We start from the raw sequence: 19,443 nt of genomic DNA on the forward strand, positions 1-19,443 counted from the left end.
TGTTTTTCTCTTTCTGGCTTACTTCGCTCTGTATGACAGACTCTAGGTCCATCCACCTCACTACAAACAACTCAATTTCATTGCATTTTATGGCTGAGTAATATTCCATTGTGTATATGTGCCACATATTCTTTATCCATTCATCTGTTGATGGGCATTTAGGTTGCTTCCATGTCCTGGCTATTGTAAAGAGTGCTGCAGTGAACATTGTGGTGCATGTTTCTTTTTGGATTATGGTTTTCTCTGGGTATATGCCCAGGAGTGGGATTGCTCAGTCATATGGTAGTTCTATTTTTAGTTTTTTAAGGAACCTCCGCACTGTTTTCCATAGTGGCTGTACCAACTTGCATTCCCACCAACAGTGCAGTAGGGTTCCCTTTTCTCCGCACCCTCTCCAGCATTTATTGTTTCTAGATTTTTTGATGATGGCCATTCTGACCGGTGTGAGGTGATACCTCATTGTGGCTTTGATTTGCATTTCTCTAATGATTAGTGATGTTGAGCATCTTTTCATGTGTTTGTTAGCCATCTATATGTCTTCTTTGGTGAAATGTCTATTTAGGTCTTCCACCCACTTTTGGATTGGGTTATTTGCTTTTTTGGTATTAAGGCTGCATGAGCTGCTTGTATATTTTGAGATTAATCCTTTGTCCGTTGCTTCGTTGGCAAATATTTTCTCCCATTCTGAGGGTTGTCTTCTTGTCTTGTTTATGGTTTCTTTTGCTGTGCAAAAGCTTTTAAGTTCCATTAGGTCCCCATTTGCTTATTTTTTATTTTATTTCTATTATTCTAGGAAGTGGGTCAAAATAGATATTGCTTTGATGTATGTCATAGAGTGTTCTGCCTATGTTTTCCTCTAAGAGTTTTATAGTATCTGGCCTTAGATTTAGGACTTTAATCCATTTTGAGTTTATTTTTGTGTACAGTGTTAGGAAGTGTTCTAGTTTCATTCTTTCACATGTAGCTGTCCAATTTTCCCAGCACCGCTTATTGAAAAGGCTGTCTTTTTTCCATTGTATATTCTTGCCTCCTTTGTCAAAGATAAGGTGTCCATATGTGCATGGGTTTATCTCTGGGTTCTCTATTCTGTTCCATCAATCTATGTTTCTGTTTTTCTACCACTACCATACTGTCTTGATCACTGTGGCCTTGTAGTATAGTTTGAAATCAGGGAGCCTGATTCCTCCAGCTCTCTGTCTTTCCTTCTCAAGACTGCTTTGGCTATTTGGGGTCTTTTGCGTTTCCATACAAATCGTACAATTTCTTGTTCTACATCTCTGAAAAATGCCATTGGTAATTTGATCGGGATTGCATTGAATCTATAAATTGCTTTGGGTAGGATAGTCATTTTCACAGTGTTGATTCTTCCAATCCAAGAACATGGTATGTCCCTCCATCTGTTTGTATCATTTCTTTGATTTCTTTCATCAGTGTCTTATAGTTTTCTGCATACAGATCTTTTGTCTCCTTGGGCAGGTTTATTCCTAGGTATTTTATTCTTTTTGTTGCGGTGGTAAATGGGATTGTTTCCTTAATTTCTCTTTATGCTCTTTCATTGTTAGTGTATAGGAATGCAAGAGATTTCTGTGCATTAATTTTGTATTCTGCTACTTTACTAAATTCATCAATTAGTGCTAGCAGTTTTCTGGTAGCATCTTTAGGGTTTTCTGTGTATAATATCATGTCATCTGCAAAGAGTGACAATTTTACTTCTTCTTTTCCAGTTTGGATTCCTTTTATTTTGTTTCCTTCTCTTATTGCTGTGGCTAACACTTCCAAAAACCTATGTTGAATAATAATGGTGAGAGTGGGCACCCTTGTCTTGTTCCTGTTCTTAGAGGGAATGCTTTCAGTTTTTCACAATTTAGAATGATGTTGGCTATTGGTTTGTCATATATGGCTTTTATTATGTTGAGGTAATTTCCTTCTATGCCCATTTTCTGGAGGGTTTATATCATAAATGGGTGTTGAATTTTGTCAAAAGCTTTCTCTGCATCTCTTGAGATTATCATATGATTTTTATCCTTCAATTTGTTAATATGATGTGTTACATTGATTTATTTGTGTATATTGAAGAATCCTTGCATTCTAGGGATAAACCCCACTTGATCATGGTGTATGATCTTTTTAATGTGCTGTTGGATTCTGTTAGCTAGTATTTTGTTGAGGGTTTTTGCATCTATATTCATCAGTGTTATTGGCCTGTAATTTTGTTTTTTTGTGACATCTTTGCCTGGTTTTGGTATCAAGGTGATGGTGGCCTCGTAGAATGAGTTTGGGAGTGTTCCTCCTTCGGCTATATTTTGGAAGAGTTTGGGAAGGATAGGTGTTAGTTCTTCTCGAAATGTTTGATAGAATTCACCTGTGAAGCCATTTGGCCCTGGGCTTTTGTTTGTTGGGAGATTTTTTTTTAGAACTTCTATTGAGATACAATTGACATACAATAAACTGCATATATTCAAAGTGTACAATTTGATATTTCGTTTCTTATTAGTAATGTACATATGCATTCCCAATCTCCCAATTCATCCCACCCCAACTCCCCCCCCCCCCCGCTACTTTCCCCACTTTGTGTCCATAAGTTGGGAGCTTTTTAATCACAGTCTCAATTTCAGTACTTGTGATTGGTCTGTTCATATTTTCTGTTTCTTTCTGGTTCAGTCTTAGAAAATTGTACTTTTCTAAGAATTTATCCATTTCTTCTAGGTTATCCAATTTATTGGCATATAGTTGCTTGTAGTAGTCTCTCATGATCTTTTGTATTTCTGCGATGTTGGTTGTTACTTCTCCTTTTTCATTTCTAATTTTGTTGATTTGTGTCTTCTCCCTTTTTTTCCTGATAAGTCTGGCTGATGGTTTATCAATTTTGTTTATCTTCTCAAAGAACCAGCTTTTAGTTTTATCCATCTTTGCTATTGCTTCCTTCCTTTCTTTTTTATTTATTTCTGATCTGATCTTTATGATATCTTTCCTTCTGCTCACTTTGGGGTTTTTTTGTTGTTCTTTCTCTAATTGTTTTAGGTGTAAGGTTAGGTTGTCTATTCCAGATTTTTCTTCTTTCTTGAGCTAGGATTGTATTGCGATAAACTTCCCTCTTGGAACTGCTTTTGCTGCATCCCATAGGTTTTGGACCATTGTGTTTTCATTGTCATTTGTTTCTAGGTATTTTTTGGCTTCCTCTTTGATTTCTTCAGTGATTTCCTGGTTGTTTAATAATGTATTGTTTAGCCTCCATGTGTTTGTATTTTTTACAGTTTTTTTCCTGTAATTGCTATCTAGTCTCATGGTGTTGTGGTCGGAGAAGGTGCTTGATACAATTTCTTTCTTTTTTTTTCCTTTCAGCTTTTTTTCTTTTAAGCTCTTTATTGGAATATAATTGCTTTACACTCTTGTGCCAATTTTTGAGGTACACCAAAATGAATCAGCTGTATTTATACATATATCCCCATATCCCCACCCTCCAGTGACTCCCTCCCACCCTCCCTATCCTGGCCCTCTAAGTCATCATACAATTTCAATTTTCTTGAATTTACCAAGGCTTGATTTGTGACCCAAGATGTGATCTATCCTGGAGAATGTTCCGTGTGCACTTGAGAAGAAAGTGTATTCTGTAGTTTTTGAATGGAATGTCCTTATAAATATCAGTTAAGTCGAGATCGTCTAATGTGTCATTTAAAGGTTGTGTTTCCTTATTTATTTTCTGTTCAGATGATCTGTCCATTGGTGTAAGTGGGGTATTAAAAGTCCTACTATTATTGTGTTTCTGTCGATTTCCCCTTTTATGGCTGTTAGCATTTGCCTTATATATTGAGGTGATCCTATGTTGGCTGCATAGATATTTACAATTGTTACATCTTCTTCTTGGATTGATCCCGTGATCATTATGTAGTGTCCTTCCTTGCCTCTTGTAATAGTCATTAAAGTCTAATTTTATCTGATATGAGTATTGCTACTCCAGCTTTCTTTTGACTTCCATTTGCATGGAATATCTTTTTCCGTCCCCTTTCTTTCAGTCTGTATGTGTCCCTAGGTCTGAAGTGGGTTTCTTGTAGACAGTATATATAAGGGTCTTGTTTTTGTATCCATTCAGCCTGTCTGTGTCTTTTGGTTGGTGCATTTAGTCCATTTACATTTAAAGTAATTATTGACATGTATGTTCCTGTTACCATTTTCTTAATTGTTTTGGGTTTGTTTTTGTAGGTCTTTTCCTTCTCTTGTGTTTCCTGCCTAGAAAAGTTCCTTTAGCAATTGTTGTAAGGCTGGTTTGGTGGTGCTGAATTCTCTTAACTTTTGCTCGTCTGGAAAGCTTTTGATGTCTCCATCAAATCTGAATGAGATTCTTGCTGGGTAGAGTATTCTTGGCTGTAGGTTTTTCTCTTTCAAGACTTTAAGTATATCCTGCCACTCCTTTCTGGCCTGCAGAGTTTCTGCAGAAAGTTCAGCTGTTATCCTTATGGGTTTTCCCTTATATGTTATTTGGTGCTTTTCTCTTGCTGCTTTTAATATTTTTTCTTTGTGTTTAATTTTCATTAGTTTGATTAATATGGGCCTCTGTGTGTTTCTCCTTGGGTTTATTCTGTATGGGACTCTATGCACTTCTTGGACTTAACGATTTCCTTTCCCATGTTGGGGAAGTTTTCCACTATAACCTCTTTAAATATTTTCTTAGAACCTTTCTTTTTTTCTTCTTCTTCTGGGATGCCTATGATTCGAATGTTGGTGTGCTTAATGTTGTCACCAAAGTCTCTGAGATTGTCTTCCATTCTTTTTATTCTTTTTTCTTTTTCCTGCTCTGTGGTAGTTATTTCCACCATTCTATCTTCCAATTCACTTACTCATTCTTCTGCCTCAGTTATTCTGCTGTTTATAGCATCTAGAGTATTTTTAATTTCAGTTATTGTGTTGTTCATTACTGTTTGTTTGCTCTTTAGTTCTTCTACGTCCTTATTAAATGTTTCTTGTATTTTCTTTATTTTGTTTTTGAGATTTTGGATCATCTTTACAATCATTACTCTGAATTCTTTTTCAGGCAATTTTCCTATTTCCTCTTCATTGATTTGGTCTTGTTGGTTTTTATCTTGCTCCTTTGCCTGCAAGGTGTTTCTTTGTTTTCTCATTTTGTCTAATTTATAGTATTTGATGTCTCCTTTCCCTATGCTGCCTAGCAGTAATTCCTCTTGTTTCTGCTCTCTGCCCCCTGTGGTGGGGTTGGTCCAGTGTCTTGAGTAGGCTTCCTGATGGGAAGGTCTCATGCCGCTTTCTAGTGTGTGGATCTGATTCTTTTCCCTCTGATGAGCAGGGCTGTGTCAGGTGGTGTGTTTTAGGGTATCTGTGAGCTTAATATGGCTTTGGGTAGTCTGTATGCTGATGGGTGGGTTTGTATTCCTGTATTGTTTGTAGTTTGCTGTGTGGTATCCAGCACTGGCAGTTGCAGGCAGTCAGGTGAAGCTGGGCCTTAGACTCTGATAGAGGCCTCTGTGAGAGCTCTCTGCAATTAATATTCCCTGTGGCTGAGGACTCTCTAGTGGTCTAGTGTCCTGGACTCGGTGCTCTCTCCCTGGAGCCTCCGACTTGACTTCTGGTCGAGGAATCCAGACTCCACAGGTAGCTCATCCCTGCAATAAAGGGGATTAAAAAAAACTATCGAAGCCCCAGTCTAATGGTGAAAGGTTAAATCAAACAAACAAATACTGAATCAAGGAAACACGCACAGTCACAAGAAACACAAAAACAGAACCCAGTAGAACATAAAGCACTAGAACATCCTGACAGAAGAACCCCAGAATGCAATCAGACAATTAAAGAGAAAACCAACAAAAATTCATACCCCCCGCAAAAAAGAAACAGGGAAATTGTGAAAACGAAGACCCAATATAACAGGGACCAAACAGAAAGAGGGACCAAACAGAAAGAGGGACCAAACATAACAAAGAGCAAGAGAACAACCAGATAGACTGAAGATCCCCAAAACAGAATCAAACAACTATAATTAGAAGTAAGATAAAGACAAAACCTAATAACAAAGAACAAAGCAGTGTGTCATCTGAAGAATAAAGCAAGGAAACAGAGCAGACCAATAATACTGATTAACAGTATAATAAGGTAAGATAAAATAAAATAAAAAGGGATAGAACAGAGAGCAACAGAAGAGCATAGTATGACTGGAAATATAAAAAGTAAAAAATTAAAATAGAAATGTATTAAAGATAAAGAAGAAAAGATGGGGAGATAAACTCAGCACTACAAAAAAGCTAGCTAGAAATAGAAATATATAAGAAGGCTAAACATAAAAATAAAATTAAAAAATAGAGTAAAAAATATGTTCTAAAATGTAAAGATCCCTTAGGACTAAGATCATAATTGAAAAAGAAGAAAGCCAGAACTGATGACAGAATGGGTCAGATGAATAGAATTAATAATAATAATTCTGTTACCTTGGGTCTCTGTTGTAAGTATCCCTGTACATGCCTTGAGCCTCAGGCCACCTTTGCCTCCCCAAGAGGCCCTCTTCTGCCTCTGGGTTGGACTCTGGACCTGCTGTGGGTCCTATGGGGTCCACTTAGGCTCTAATCTGGCCCAATTCCTGTGTGTGCTTGCTCCCTCAGTCCACAGCTGCCAGAGTTAGACCTTTTTCATTTGTGGGAACATTCATTGTTTACTCAGATATTCCAAAGACATAGGGTCTACCTAGCTGATCACAGGGATTTAGTCTGCAGCGTGTATATCTGATGGAAAAATTTTAGAACCTCTTCCTTAGTCCCCCTGTCCCTGGTGTTCAGCTTTGGTTTTGTCCCTGCTTCTGTGTGTGGTCTAACTGCCAGAGTCTGGTCCTGAAGCTGCCTTGGAGCTCTTTGGGTCTGCCTTAGTGAGGGTTTCCTTTATTATTCATCTGCAGATGCAGGTGTGGCGGGGGAGAGAGGCTTTGATAGCGGCTCCTCTCCCTGTGTATGACTCAACAGTAGTGCCCTGCTTGGATTGTGGGAGCCCCAGTGGTGACACCGAATGCTCAGGGATGCCGGCAGCTGCAGGTATAGGAAATCTGGCCTTAGTGTGGTTCTTTACTGGTGCCTGATGGCAGGCACCTGATGGGCAGCCCTCGGGGGCTTTTTGTATTACTCTGTGACCAGCAGAACTTCCTTTATTGTTTGTCTGTAGGCGCCAGTGTGTGGGGAGAGAGAGGCTACAACTGTGGCTCCTTCTCCTGCATATGAGTGAGCAGTAGCACCCTGCCTGGGTCGTGGGAGCCCTGGCAGTGGTGGTGCCTATTGCAGAGGGAAGCCAGCAGACTCGGGTATAAGCGGAGTGTCTCCAGAGCTGGGCCACTCTGCGGAATTCCTCTGGCTCTCAGCTGCAGACACCCCAGGCCAGCCCCACCAGGGGTCTGTTTCTATCCCTTGTCCACTGCAAGAGCCAGGCCCAGAGGGGGCCTCCCTTTGTTCGTCACAGGCACTGAAAGAGAGGCTACAACAGTGGCTCCTCCCCCCTGCTTGTGACTCAGCAGTAGTGTCCCAATACCATGGCCACCCACCTTTCTGCGGTAGGCCTTCTCAGCTGTGGATTTCTTCCCTCCTGTCCCCTTAGTCTGCCTCCCCACAGCCAACAATGTTTCTCACCTTGAACCAGTTCTCTGGTTCCCACGTTCCAGCTCCCAGGCCCCCTGTACAGCTGAACCCACGTCTCAATCAGGGACATGCAGAGCCGTGGTGTGGACCCTCTGTGTGTTTCTCACTCTTTCCCGTCTGTCGTAGATTGGCTGCTTCACCCTCTTTGGACAGTCCCAAATGCCTCCCTTCTGACCCAGTCAAATTCCCTATTGGAGCAGGGGTTTCCCCATCAGATAAGGAAGGTTTCCCCGAATTCTGCAATCTCTCCTCTGTTTAGCTCTCCCCACCCCAGGGTGTAGGACATGTCCGTTTCCTTTCTTCTCCTCCTCTTTCTCCTTTTTTTTTTCCCTCTGTCCTACCCAGTTATGTTAGGATCTTTGCAGTCCTTCCTTGGTGTCCAAGGTCTTCTGCTAGTGTTCAGCCAGTTTTCTGTGGGAATTATTGCGTCTTTTGATATATTCCTGATGCATCTGTGGAGAGAGATGCACTCCATGTCCTTCTACTTTGCCACCATTTTTTTTCCTCTACATGTATCTTTTTGAATTATGCTTTTCTCAGGGTATATGCCCAGTAGTGGAATTACTGGTATGGTAGTTCTATTTTTAGTTTTTTAAGGAACCTCCATACTGTTCTCCATAGTGGCTGTATCAACTTACATTCCCCAAACCTAGGTATTCTTGCTTCGCTGTGTTATGTTACAGGATTGGCAAGCATGCTGGTCTCTCATGCAGTCTCTGCTGCAAGAAGACTCTACCAGGGCTTCCTCAAAGTCATCAAAGTGGCAAACAGACCAGAAGGCAAGGCCACTTAAGGCTGAGGAACTGAATCAGGAATAGGACAGTGACACACGGGTCAGGAAAGGAAGTCTACGACATGGCCCCGCACTGTTGCCATTTGGAGTTAAGGACATGCACCAGGCTGTCAGACCTAAAAAGAAGTCCACAAGTTGGGTGGGTTGTTGTCCAATTCTCTACAGCAGTTTTGGCAAAGAAGGTTAAGCACAGTGTTTTGCAGTGTATCTCAGCCCTGTTCATTTCTTTGGTAAAATTCTCTCTGTAGAGAGTACAGTTATGTGAAGGTGGTGTGTGTATCCTTATGAGCTGAAGGCAGCTTTCCAAGCTCCTTCACAAACATTAGTTATTAAACACACAACTTGAGTAAAGTTTGTGATTCCCACTCCTATTATAGTGCTTGCATAATGATTTATGACTAACCTGCCATGAACCCTGACAAGACAGAACAAGTTTGAGAAAGTAAGAATGGCAAGTTAAGTACTGAATTTGGGATTTGATCAGTAATCAACCCAGAACTTTTATTTGAAAATAAAATAAAACAAAGCATCTGCATCCTCAGTCACCTTTCTCTTCTCAATTTCCATTTGCTCCAGAAGGAATTAATCTTTTCTTTCTCCTTATCCCTGAGCACTTTTATAGCTGCACTTAATTAAAGGCAACTCTATTAATTTCTTTTCTTGAACTGAAGTTTCCTTAATTTATTATAACCATACTCCTGTCACTGTACCAGCTAGTGTTTGGATTTCACAAATAAGTCTGGCAGTTTCCAAAACACCAACCCATCACTACTGTATTCATTCTTAAATGAATTTTCACTGGGAGAAAATATAAATATCCATCACAACAGAACTACAAATAGGATCCTAATAAGTTGACCATTTGTTAATTTCTGTTTCATATGGGCAAATTGTTATATTTTTCTATACTTTTAAAATATCGTCCGTCTGAACTGTTATTGGTGTTTTCTTTATGTATTTTGTCTGCCAACTTGATTGTAAACTACTTACAGACAGAAACTGTGTTATGTAATCATTTGGAGCAGAACACATGCTAATTCTATGAGTGATCACAGATCATCAGGAAATTGGTCAGATCTTTCAGCTGAAAGCAGTCCCTTCGCTGACACCACGCTGGGTCCAGTGAACCCACAGCCACTGGCTTCTATGAGGACATTTTCTGTGTCTCCCACCCACGTATTTATGTAAGACAGTACAGGATGCCTGACTGCAAAACCTGCAGTGTCTTTAATGAGCAGGAGTGAGTGTGAGGAGGAGCCTGTATCCCTAATGTTAATACTCCTGTGAGACAACTGCGGAAGCTCTAGGAAGGTTACGCTTTGGCTGTAGCAGTGACACCTGTTAGGAATTGTTCCGTGAGAGAGCATGAGAAATTCTCTGGAGTTCAAGAAATCAAAATGACGTCCTTGATAAAAAATCTCTTTATGGTTTGAGTATCAGAGTTGACACTAGGAATCTCTGGGAATTTGGTCTTGAAACTATTCTCAGAGCATGTGTTGCATACATTCCATCCAGGCCTTGGGGAGTGGAGCAGGCTTAGTTTTTGGTTTTCAGCAGAGTTTGTCATCTTCACAGCTGAGTAGAACACTGGAATGTGACATTCACTCAAGTATACCGATTTTTCATTGAGTATTTATCATTTTTGATGTAGCAGGTCTTATCTTAAAAAAACAAACAACCACTTTGCTTTCGTGAGTTTAGTTTGTGAAAAAATGAGAGCAAGAGACTTCTCTCCACTGGACTTCATCCCTGGGTATTATCCTTCACTCCCTGTTCTCACTCTTTCCTCAGCAAGTCAGATGACATTTATTGATCAGAGCATTTTTGGTTAACTCACTTTAAAATTGCCATTTGGCTTCTTGCCAAAGAGCTGTATAGTACTGGGATTTGCTCAGTAGTTTTGTAAATATGACTGCTTCCTTTTTCTGAGAGAAATAGAAATAGGACTGAGAGAAAATGGCTTCCCTGCCAAAAAGAGAAATACTATTATGGCTCAGAGAATAATAGTATAACCATAGCCAGAGATGGCTTGTCTGTATCCCACATTATAACTCAAAACTCATGATAAATTCTTGGAAAAGAGGCATTTATTATAAGAGTCACAAGTGGTACTATTTGTAGACTTATGTGGTAGTGTGTCAGAATTCACAGAGTGGAAAAATTACTTGATGTGTAGAATAGTATATTCCAAATTATTGTTATAGAAATCGAAAATATTCTACAGTCCTTAAGCCACTTCTTTTGAGAATCTAAGAGAAAAGGAACAGCCAGTCCATTCCATTTTTTTTGGTGGGGAGTGGGCATGGGGATGGGTTATCAGTTCACAGCAGAGCCTTAATTGTACTTGGTAGTGACCTCTATCAGCTGTTTAATCATGTATCCTCTATTATTTTTTTTCTAAATAAATACAGAGATCTTTTCTCAATTGTTAGACAGGTTTTCTAGATTGGTTTCCAGTAGTAGCAAAAGGAAAAATCTTTTCCAGTAATTTTCTGATTACTTCATCTGCAAGAGTATAGTGAACACTGAAAATGCCACAGTGAACTTCAGTCATTTATAGGAATGTCTACATAAGGCATCAGTCATCTGTTATTTCTTTTCCAGGTATCTACAAGTGATATCTGCATTAGTTTCTTAACTAAGATTTTTTTAAAATCCTATTTGTTATCAAAGACCTCTGTGTCTAAAAGATAAACTTAAATTTTTTTTAAGTTCTGAAAAAGTGAAACCTTACATGACTCAACACTTGGTTAAATTTCAACTAAGGGTGAGATTGAATTAGCAATCTCAGAATCTCAACATATATTCTTACCTATTGTTAATGAAACTTGCCTGTGAGCAGGGCTGCATGTTACAAAGCTTAAACAGAGCAATAGAACTATTTATAAATGCAGATACCTTTATGAAGACCTGTTCCCTGGGTTTCACTTATGTAAGCCTGCAGAACTATCAGTTGTAAGCAACTGAGGGGAGCAAACACATGACAGTTCTCAAATGTCTAGGTTTTTCTGAACATTATGTGATTGAAAAGCAGCCAAGTTTACTGCAGACTGAGAACTGCAGACATTTCAGTGGAGAAAATGAGACCCAGCATGGCAAATGACGTTGTGGCCATTGACCTATGAGCCTGGTCTCCACCTCCCTCTTACCTCCACTCCAGCCTTTTTTTTTTTTTTTTTTTTTTTTTGACGGGGAAGGAATCCTCTAGTTAAAAAGTGAATCCATAGGACAGCCTGTCTCTCCTAAGGGAGCCTCCTTACGCTAATTCTTGTTTCGCTCAGTTCTCTGAGTGTGGCAGAGGAGGAGACTTCTGGCACCCTCTCGAGGTCGGCTTCCTGTGGAGCCACCTCCAGACAACTAAGGCATCATTCATTCATTTTTTTTTTTAAGAACTTTTATTGAGATACAGTTAACAGACAATAAACAGTTTATACTTAGAGTGTACAATTTGGTATCCCAATCTCCCAATTCATTCCCCCCCCAACCCTTCCCGCTTTCCCCACTTGGTGTCCATATGTTTGTTCTCTACATCCATGTCTCTATTTCTGCCTTGCATTTCCTCTTTCATAGTTGTTAGCATTTGCTTTATGTATTGAGGTGCTCCTATATTGGGTGCATATATATTTATAATTGTTATCTCCTCTTCTTGGATGGATCCCTTGATCCTTATGTAATGTCCTTTCTTGTCTCTTGTAACATTTTTTATTTTAAAGTCTATTTTCTCTGATATGAGTAGCGCTACTCCAGCTTTCTTTTGATTTCCACTTGCATGGAATATCTTTTTCCATCCCCTCACTTTCAGTCTGTATGTGTGCCTAGGTCTGAAGTGGGTCACTTTGAGACAGCATATATATGGGTCTTGTTTTTGTATCCATTCAGCCAGTCTGTGTCTTTTGGTTGGTGCATTTAGTCCATTTACATGCAAGGTAATTATTGATATGTATGTTCCTGTTACCATTTTCTTAATTGTTTTGTTTTTGTTTCTGTAGGTCCTTTTCTTCTCTTATGTTTCCCGCTTAGAGAAGTTCCTTTAGCATTTGTTGTAGGGCTGGTTTGGTGGTATTGAATTCTCTTAGCTGTTGCTTGTCTGTAAAGCTTTTGATTTCTCCGTCAAACCTGAATGAGATCCTTGCTGGGTAGAGGATTCTTGGTTGTAGGTTCTTCCCTTTCATCACTTGAAATATAACGTGCCACTCCCTTCTGGCTTGCAGAGTTTCTGCTGAGAAATCAGCTGTTAACCTTATGGGAGTTCCCTTGTATGTTATTTGTTGTTTTTCCCTTGTTGCTTTTAATAACTTTTCTCTGTCTTTAATTTTTGTCAGTTTGACTACTATATGTCTTGGCGTGTTTCTCCTTGGGTTTATCCTGCCTGGGACTCTCTGTGCTTCCTGGACTTGGGTAGCTGTTTCCTTTCCCATGTTAGGGAAGTTTTCAACTATAATCTCTTCCAATATTTTCTCAGGTCCTTTCTCTCTCTCTTCTCCTTCTGGGACCCCTATAATGTGAATGTTGGTGCATTTAACATTGTCCCAGAGGTCTCTTAGGCTGTCTTCAGTTCTTTTCATTCTTTTTTCTTTCTTCTCTTCCATGGCAGTGATTTTCACCATTCTGTCTTCCAGGTCACTTATTCGCCCTTCTGCCTCAGTTAATCTGCTATTGATTCCTTCTAATGTATTGTTCATTTCAGTTATTGTGTTGCATATCTCTGTTTGTTTGCTCTTTAATTCTTCTAGGTCTTTGGTAAACTTTTTGATCTTTGCATCCAGTCTTTTTTCAAAATCCTGGATCATCTTCACCATCATTATTCTGAATTCTTTTTCTGGAAGGGTGGCTATCTCCTCTTCATTTAGTTGTTTTTCTGGGGCTTTATCCTGTCCCTTCATCTGGTACAAAGTCCTCTGCTTTTTCATTTTCTCTGTCTTTCTGTGGCTGTGGTTTTCAGTTCCACAAGATGAAATACTGCTGATACTGCTTGATACTGCTGTCTGCCCTCTTGTGGAGGAAGCTATCTAGGAGGCTGCCATTCATTTTTTAAAAAATGTTTATTGAGTGCCTTCTGTGTGCCAAGCACTGGGGATTCAGCCATGAGGAAACAGATGAAAATGCCTTGCCCTCAGGGATCTGACATCTAGTGTGACCCCTGCTAGGAGGTGTCTGAGTTGAATGGGGCATCAGGAGTGGGTGTGTCTGAGAAGCCTCAGGAGTTTACAGAGCCCCTAACCTGTTTCTGTGCCCTCCAGCAGGTTTTATAACTGAGCTAATGTGGAAGGGGAGAGACACTTCCTCCTATAAAAAAAAAATGCAGAATGACTGCCTTCAGTGTTTTACATACTGCTTTCTAGATATAGATATAGATATAGATATAGATATAGATATAGATATAGATAGATGATAGATAGATAGATAGATAGATAGATAGATAGATAGATAGATAGATAGATATAGATAGATAGGTATAAAATTCACTTTATTGGTTTTCAGTCTGCAATTGCAATACCATGTCAGGTCTCATTCATTTTAACCTGCTGGAAGTTGTTTCTAGCATGTGAGTGAGTTTTTCTGAATGTACTTAGTACTGTGTGACTGTCATTTCCAGAATACTTTAAGGTTCCATTTTATGAATATAAAGTATCCTAGACGTTTTAATAGGCTGAGAGTAATATGACAATATCAGGCCTCAGGTTCCTTCACGTTCTAAAATTCTGATTCAGTGATTCCTTTTAGAAGCTGAGCCTGCCTGACACAGTGGGCAGAAATATTGCAGAGAAAGCCAGCTTTAATGCTCTGAGAACAATGTATAATTCTCATATATTAATTTTTTTCTTTAAGAACTTTTATTGACATACAATTGGCAATACAATAAACTGCATATATTTAAAGTGTACAATTTGATTTTTTTTTCTCATTAGTAATGTATATATGGCAATCCCAATCTCCCAGTTCATCTCCATATATTAATATTAAATGCAATTACAGAGCCACAATTTTTCAGAGGAAAGAGTGCTCTTTACCCCAGTGTTAGCACTTGCAGAGGTTTGGTCTTAATCTGCCTGTGGAGTAGTTATTCCACATGTTCTGGTTTTATAGGGAAGTGCTTCTGAACATTGGTTCAGTTCTTATGGTTCTCAAATTTCAGATTGTGATACTATTAAACAGTTTTCTGGTACATGGTGCCAGTGATTTAATTATTAGAAGCAATAAAGTCATTGGCCATCCGTAGAGTTGGGCCCAGGCCCCAGGCTAAAACTCCAAACTGTGTCTTAGGGCAGCAAATCAGGTCCTGGGTCTAGTTCACTCAGCTTTGAGAATGAATTTTAACCCCAGTCCAATCTTCTCATAGGTCCCTTTGTTGCCACTCATACCTGATGTTCACTCGTTTTCAGTTTTTGAGGCACTAATTGAAGTTACATAATCAGATTTCAATTTGGTAGTCTAGAAATTCAGTTTGAAGAAATGAGTAATAATTTTGTCATATCCGTTTTAATGATCTTTCAAAGGCTATTGGAGAGCAGTGAAATGTAACTCTTTTCTATGATCTGATGAAAAAACCTCTCACGTAAATGATGTGGGCAGCATTTTCAGGGAAAGAGTAGGCAAGTCCAGGGTAAAGCAAAACTAATACCATTAGTCTGAACAGTTATGGAATTAGCCAGATTTCCTGAAATCATCCTAGGAAACTGTGAAAAGCCCTAGAGGAGCTGAACTTGAAAAAAAGTAGGAACTTGACCATACATAGCTTAGACCTCTGTAGCATAAGCTCCTGAATTTCCCAGGGAATAAATTTCATTTGGTGACCTTTAAAAGAGTCATTGTTGATGGTTATGAATTAAAAATATAAACTTGGGGTTGAAGAGAAGTGACTTTGGCTATTTCAGAGGTCTTAATAGGATTATTTTTGTGTTTGAGGATGTTAGAAATGCTTTGTTGCTACCACCATTTCTGAAACTATTCTAGTATGGCACTTTCTCAAGTTGGGACCAAGAATGGTGGAACTTCCATAAAGCAAAGAATTACCTGATGACATGACTAGCAAGTATGAAGGACAACCTTTTTAACCATGTACTGTATTTTCCACTGTCTGCTGGGAAGGGACTTGCTAAGTCTAGGCATGTAGTGGTGAATGAAACAGACATACTCTGTGACTTTATGGAGTTGATGGTCTAGTGGGGGAGGCATATATTAGTAAACAAGTAAACAAGGCATTGTTTAATTATACATTGTGATAAGCGCTATGAAGGAAAAGAACTGACATGATTTGGGAATGCTACTTGAGTTTTAGTAATAAGAAAAGGCCTTTCTGAGGAAATGGCACTTGTTTGATGTTTTACCAGTATTTTAAATGTAATTCTGCTGCTTTTGCAATACTCCTGTAAGCTGCAAAAGGGAATAAACCTCATTTTCTTTGATAATTCCTTAGTTTAAGGCACTTAGTAAATGTTGGCTGACAGTTTTGTGACCCATCATATGGTGTCCATTTTCCTTTAGAAAGCTCACCTTCTGTTTAATTTGGACACAGAAAATGGGATCTAAATACTTATAAGAGTCTGTAACCATGCCTGGCACATAGTCATGCAAACACTTAATGAATGAATGATGAGGTTACAAACTGAGTTTGTTTCTCAATTAAAAGTACTCAGTAATCTGATAAAACCACAGACCTACCCTTTTCCTTCATACCCATCCTTTTTTTTTTTAATTTTTATTGGAGTATAGTTAATTTACAATGTTATGTTAGTTTCAGGCATACAGTAAAGTGAATCAGTTATACATATACTTATATCCAGTCTTTTTCAGCTTCTTTTCCCATATAGGTCATTACAGAGTATTGAGTAGAGTTCCCTCTGCTGTACAGTAGGTCCAATCCCCCATCCCCCTTGGTAATCATAAGTTTGTTTTCTACATCTCTGACTCTGCTTCCATTTTGTAAATAAATTCATTTGTACCCTTTTTTAAGATTCCACATATACAAATATATGATATTTGTCTTTCTCTGTCTGACTTACTTCATTCAGTATCACAATCTCTAGGTCCACCCATGTTGCTGCAAATGGCATTATTTCATTCTTTTTTATGGCTGAGTAAAATTCCATTATATATGTACCACATCTTCTTTATCCATTCATCTGTTGATGGACATTTAGGTTGCTTCTATGTCCTGGCTATTGTAAGTATTGCTGCAATGAACATTGATGTGCATGTATCATTTCAAATTATGGTTTCAGATGTGTGCACTCAGTGCCTCCCTCAGCAGCTGCCTGGCTCACGGCTCACCTCCTGAGGTCTTTAGTCAGAGGTCACCCTCTCAGAGAGGCTTCCCCTGGGCCTCTCCCCACACCCATACCTCACTCCCTAACTACCTTCTATGCTTTATTTTTCTCCATACCACATATTTAACGTTCTATGTACCAAATTTATTTTGTTTATTTTCTGTCTCCACCCTCTCACTTTCACCTTTTATAAGAATTAAGCTCTATGAGGACAAGGATTTTTTTTCTTTTTCTGTTTTGTTCACTCAGTACCTGGACATGGTAGGAATTCAATAAATATTTGTTGAATTAATAAATATATATAATGTTCAGGCATTATATATTATAATGTTTATATTGGATTAGAAGACACAGTGAACAAGTCAGGTGCTTGAACCAATATCACTGTGAATGCAACAGCTACAAAAGCAACCTGGTACTAGAGTTTCCTGATGGTGCCCCAGATACCAAGAGTGTATTTGCCATTGGTGATGTGATTTTCTGAAATGATGAACAATTCTCGGTTAAGTTCGGAAAAAAACAATATTCCCAGCACAGCATAGTGGAGTGGTTGTAAGAATGTATTCTAAAGACATACTGCCTAGATTTGAACTTCCTGCTCTGCCATTTGCCAGCTGAGTGGCTAGTCACATGATATTTCTTTTTTTAAAATATAATTTTATTTATTTATTTATATTTTTATTATTTTTTAATGAGTTTATTTATTTATTGGCTGTATTAGGTCTTCATTGCTGCACGCAGTATTTCTCTGGTTGCGGCAAGCAGGGGCTATTCTTCATTGTGGTGCATGGGCTTCTCATTGTGGTGGCTTCTCTTGTGGAGCACAGTCTCTAGGCGTGTGGGCTCCAGTAGTTGTGGCACTTGGGCTCAGTAGTTGTGGCTCGCAGGCTCTAGAGCACAGGCTCAGTAGTTGTGGCGCATGGGCTTAGTTGCTCTGCAACATGTGGGATCTTCCCAGGCCAGGGATCGAGCCCATGTCTCCTGAATTGGCAGGTGGATTCCCAACCACTGCACCACAAGGGAAGTCCTCACATGATGTTTCTGTGCTCCAGTTTTCTCATCTATAAAATGGGGAAGAATAATAATAATACCTGAATTAGGAGGGTTTTTTTTAGAATTAGATGAACAGTGTTGGGCACACAGAAGCACTAGGCATTATTAAATAAATAAATAAATATTCAGCAGTTTATTGCTGGAAGTTTAGTGTATATAAAACCCATGTAAAAGTGCTCTGTATGTAATGTAAAACAGTGAGTTTTTTTAATGTAGTAATAATCAGGGTTTTTTTTTTAACCCACATGAATATTGTATAAGATATAGGACAGTTTTGCATGGGACTGTCCCTATGCGTTACAGACTGTTCAGCTTCCTGGGTCCTGCCCATTAAATTTTAGTAGTTCCCTTCAATCATTATGACCACTATAAGTGCCATAAGGGTTGGTGGATTTTGTATACATTGTTCTAGGCCCGTACAATATTTTAATGAAATTATTATAGATCTTCTAACTAGATAAGCTCTTTCTCATCAGACTCCCCATTGTTCAGGAATATAACACCCATGTAATATTTAACAAATTCTATTAATACCAGTCCTTCTCAAACTGTTCTGAAAAGTTGAAGAAGAAAGAACACACCCAAATTCATTCTATGAGGCCACCATTAGCCCGATACCAAAACCAGACAAAGACACTACAAGAAAAGAAAATTACAGGCCAACATCTCTGATGAGTATAGATTCAAAAATCTACAACAAAATATTAGCAAACGAAATTCAACAATATATAAAAAAGGATTGTACACCATGATCAAGTGGGATTTATTCCATGGATTCAAAGATGGCTCAATATCTGCAGATCAATGTGATACATCACGTTAACAAAAGGAAGGATAAGAATCACATGATTATCTCAATAGATGCAGAGAAAGCATTTAACAAAATTCAACATCCATTCACGATAAAAACTCTCATCAAAGTGGGTATAGTGGGAACATATCTAAACATAATAAAGGCCATTTATGAAAAACCCAGTTAATTTCATACTCAACAATGAATTAAAAAAAGCTTTTCCAAGAGATGATACTGGAACATTTGTAGAGACATGGATGGACCTAGAGACTGTCATACAGTGTGAAGTGAGTCAGAAAGAGAGAAACAAATATCATATATTAACATGTATATTCGGAATATAGAAAAATAATACAAATCAACTGCTTTGCAAGGCAGAAATAGAGACACAGATATAGAGAACAAACGTATGGCCACCAAGTGGGGAAAGCGGGGAGGGTTGGGGGGAATGAATTGGGAGATTGGGATACCAAATTGTACACTCTAAATATATGCAGTTTATTGTCTGTTAACTGTATCTCAATAAAAGTTCTTTAAAAAAAAAAAAAAAAAGCTTTTCCACTCTTACCACTTCTATTTAACATGGTGTTGGAAGTCCAAAGCCACAGCAATCAGACAAGAAATAAAAGGCATCCAAATTGGAAGGGAAGAAGTAAAAGTCTTCCTTTTTGCAGGTGACATGATACTCTATATAGAAAACCCTAAAGTCTCCACCAAAAAAAAACTATTAGAACTAATAAATGGAAGCTAGCTGCCATGTTGCAATAGTTTGTTATTTTCCTGCAGATGAGCAGGCTAGAGAGCCTGCCACCCGTGGGCCATGCCACCCTCCACCCCCAGGCCCAGCCCACCACTCCATGCCCCCATCCCCTGCCACACATCTCCAGGCCCTGGCTGGCCTAGCAGCCCCCCAGC

At 38.9% G+C, this 19,443-nt stretch overlaps 1 protein-coding gene across 7 annotated transcripts in view; it reads left to right on the top strand.

Annotated features, from left to right (window-relative positions):
• ATF6 (activating transcription factor 6) overlaps window positions 1–19,443 on the top strand; it is a 235,502-nt gene that overhangs the window by 206,438 nt on the left and 9,621 nt on the right. The window lies entirely within an intron of this gene.

The sequence above is a fragment of the Hippopotamus amphibius genome, chromosome 3 (assembly GCF_030028045.1).
Source record: "Hippopotamus amphibius kiboko isolate mHipAmp2 chromosome 3, mHipAmp2.hap2, whole genome shotgun sequence".
Lineage (NCBI taxonomy): Eukaryota > Metazoa > Chordata > Mammalia > Artiodactyla > Hippopotamidae > Hippopotamus > Hippopotamus amphibius.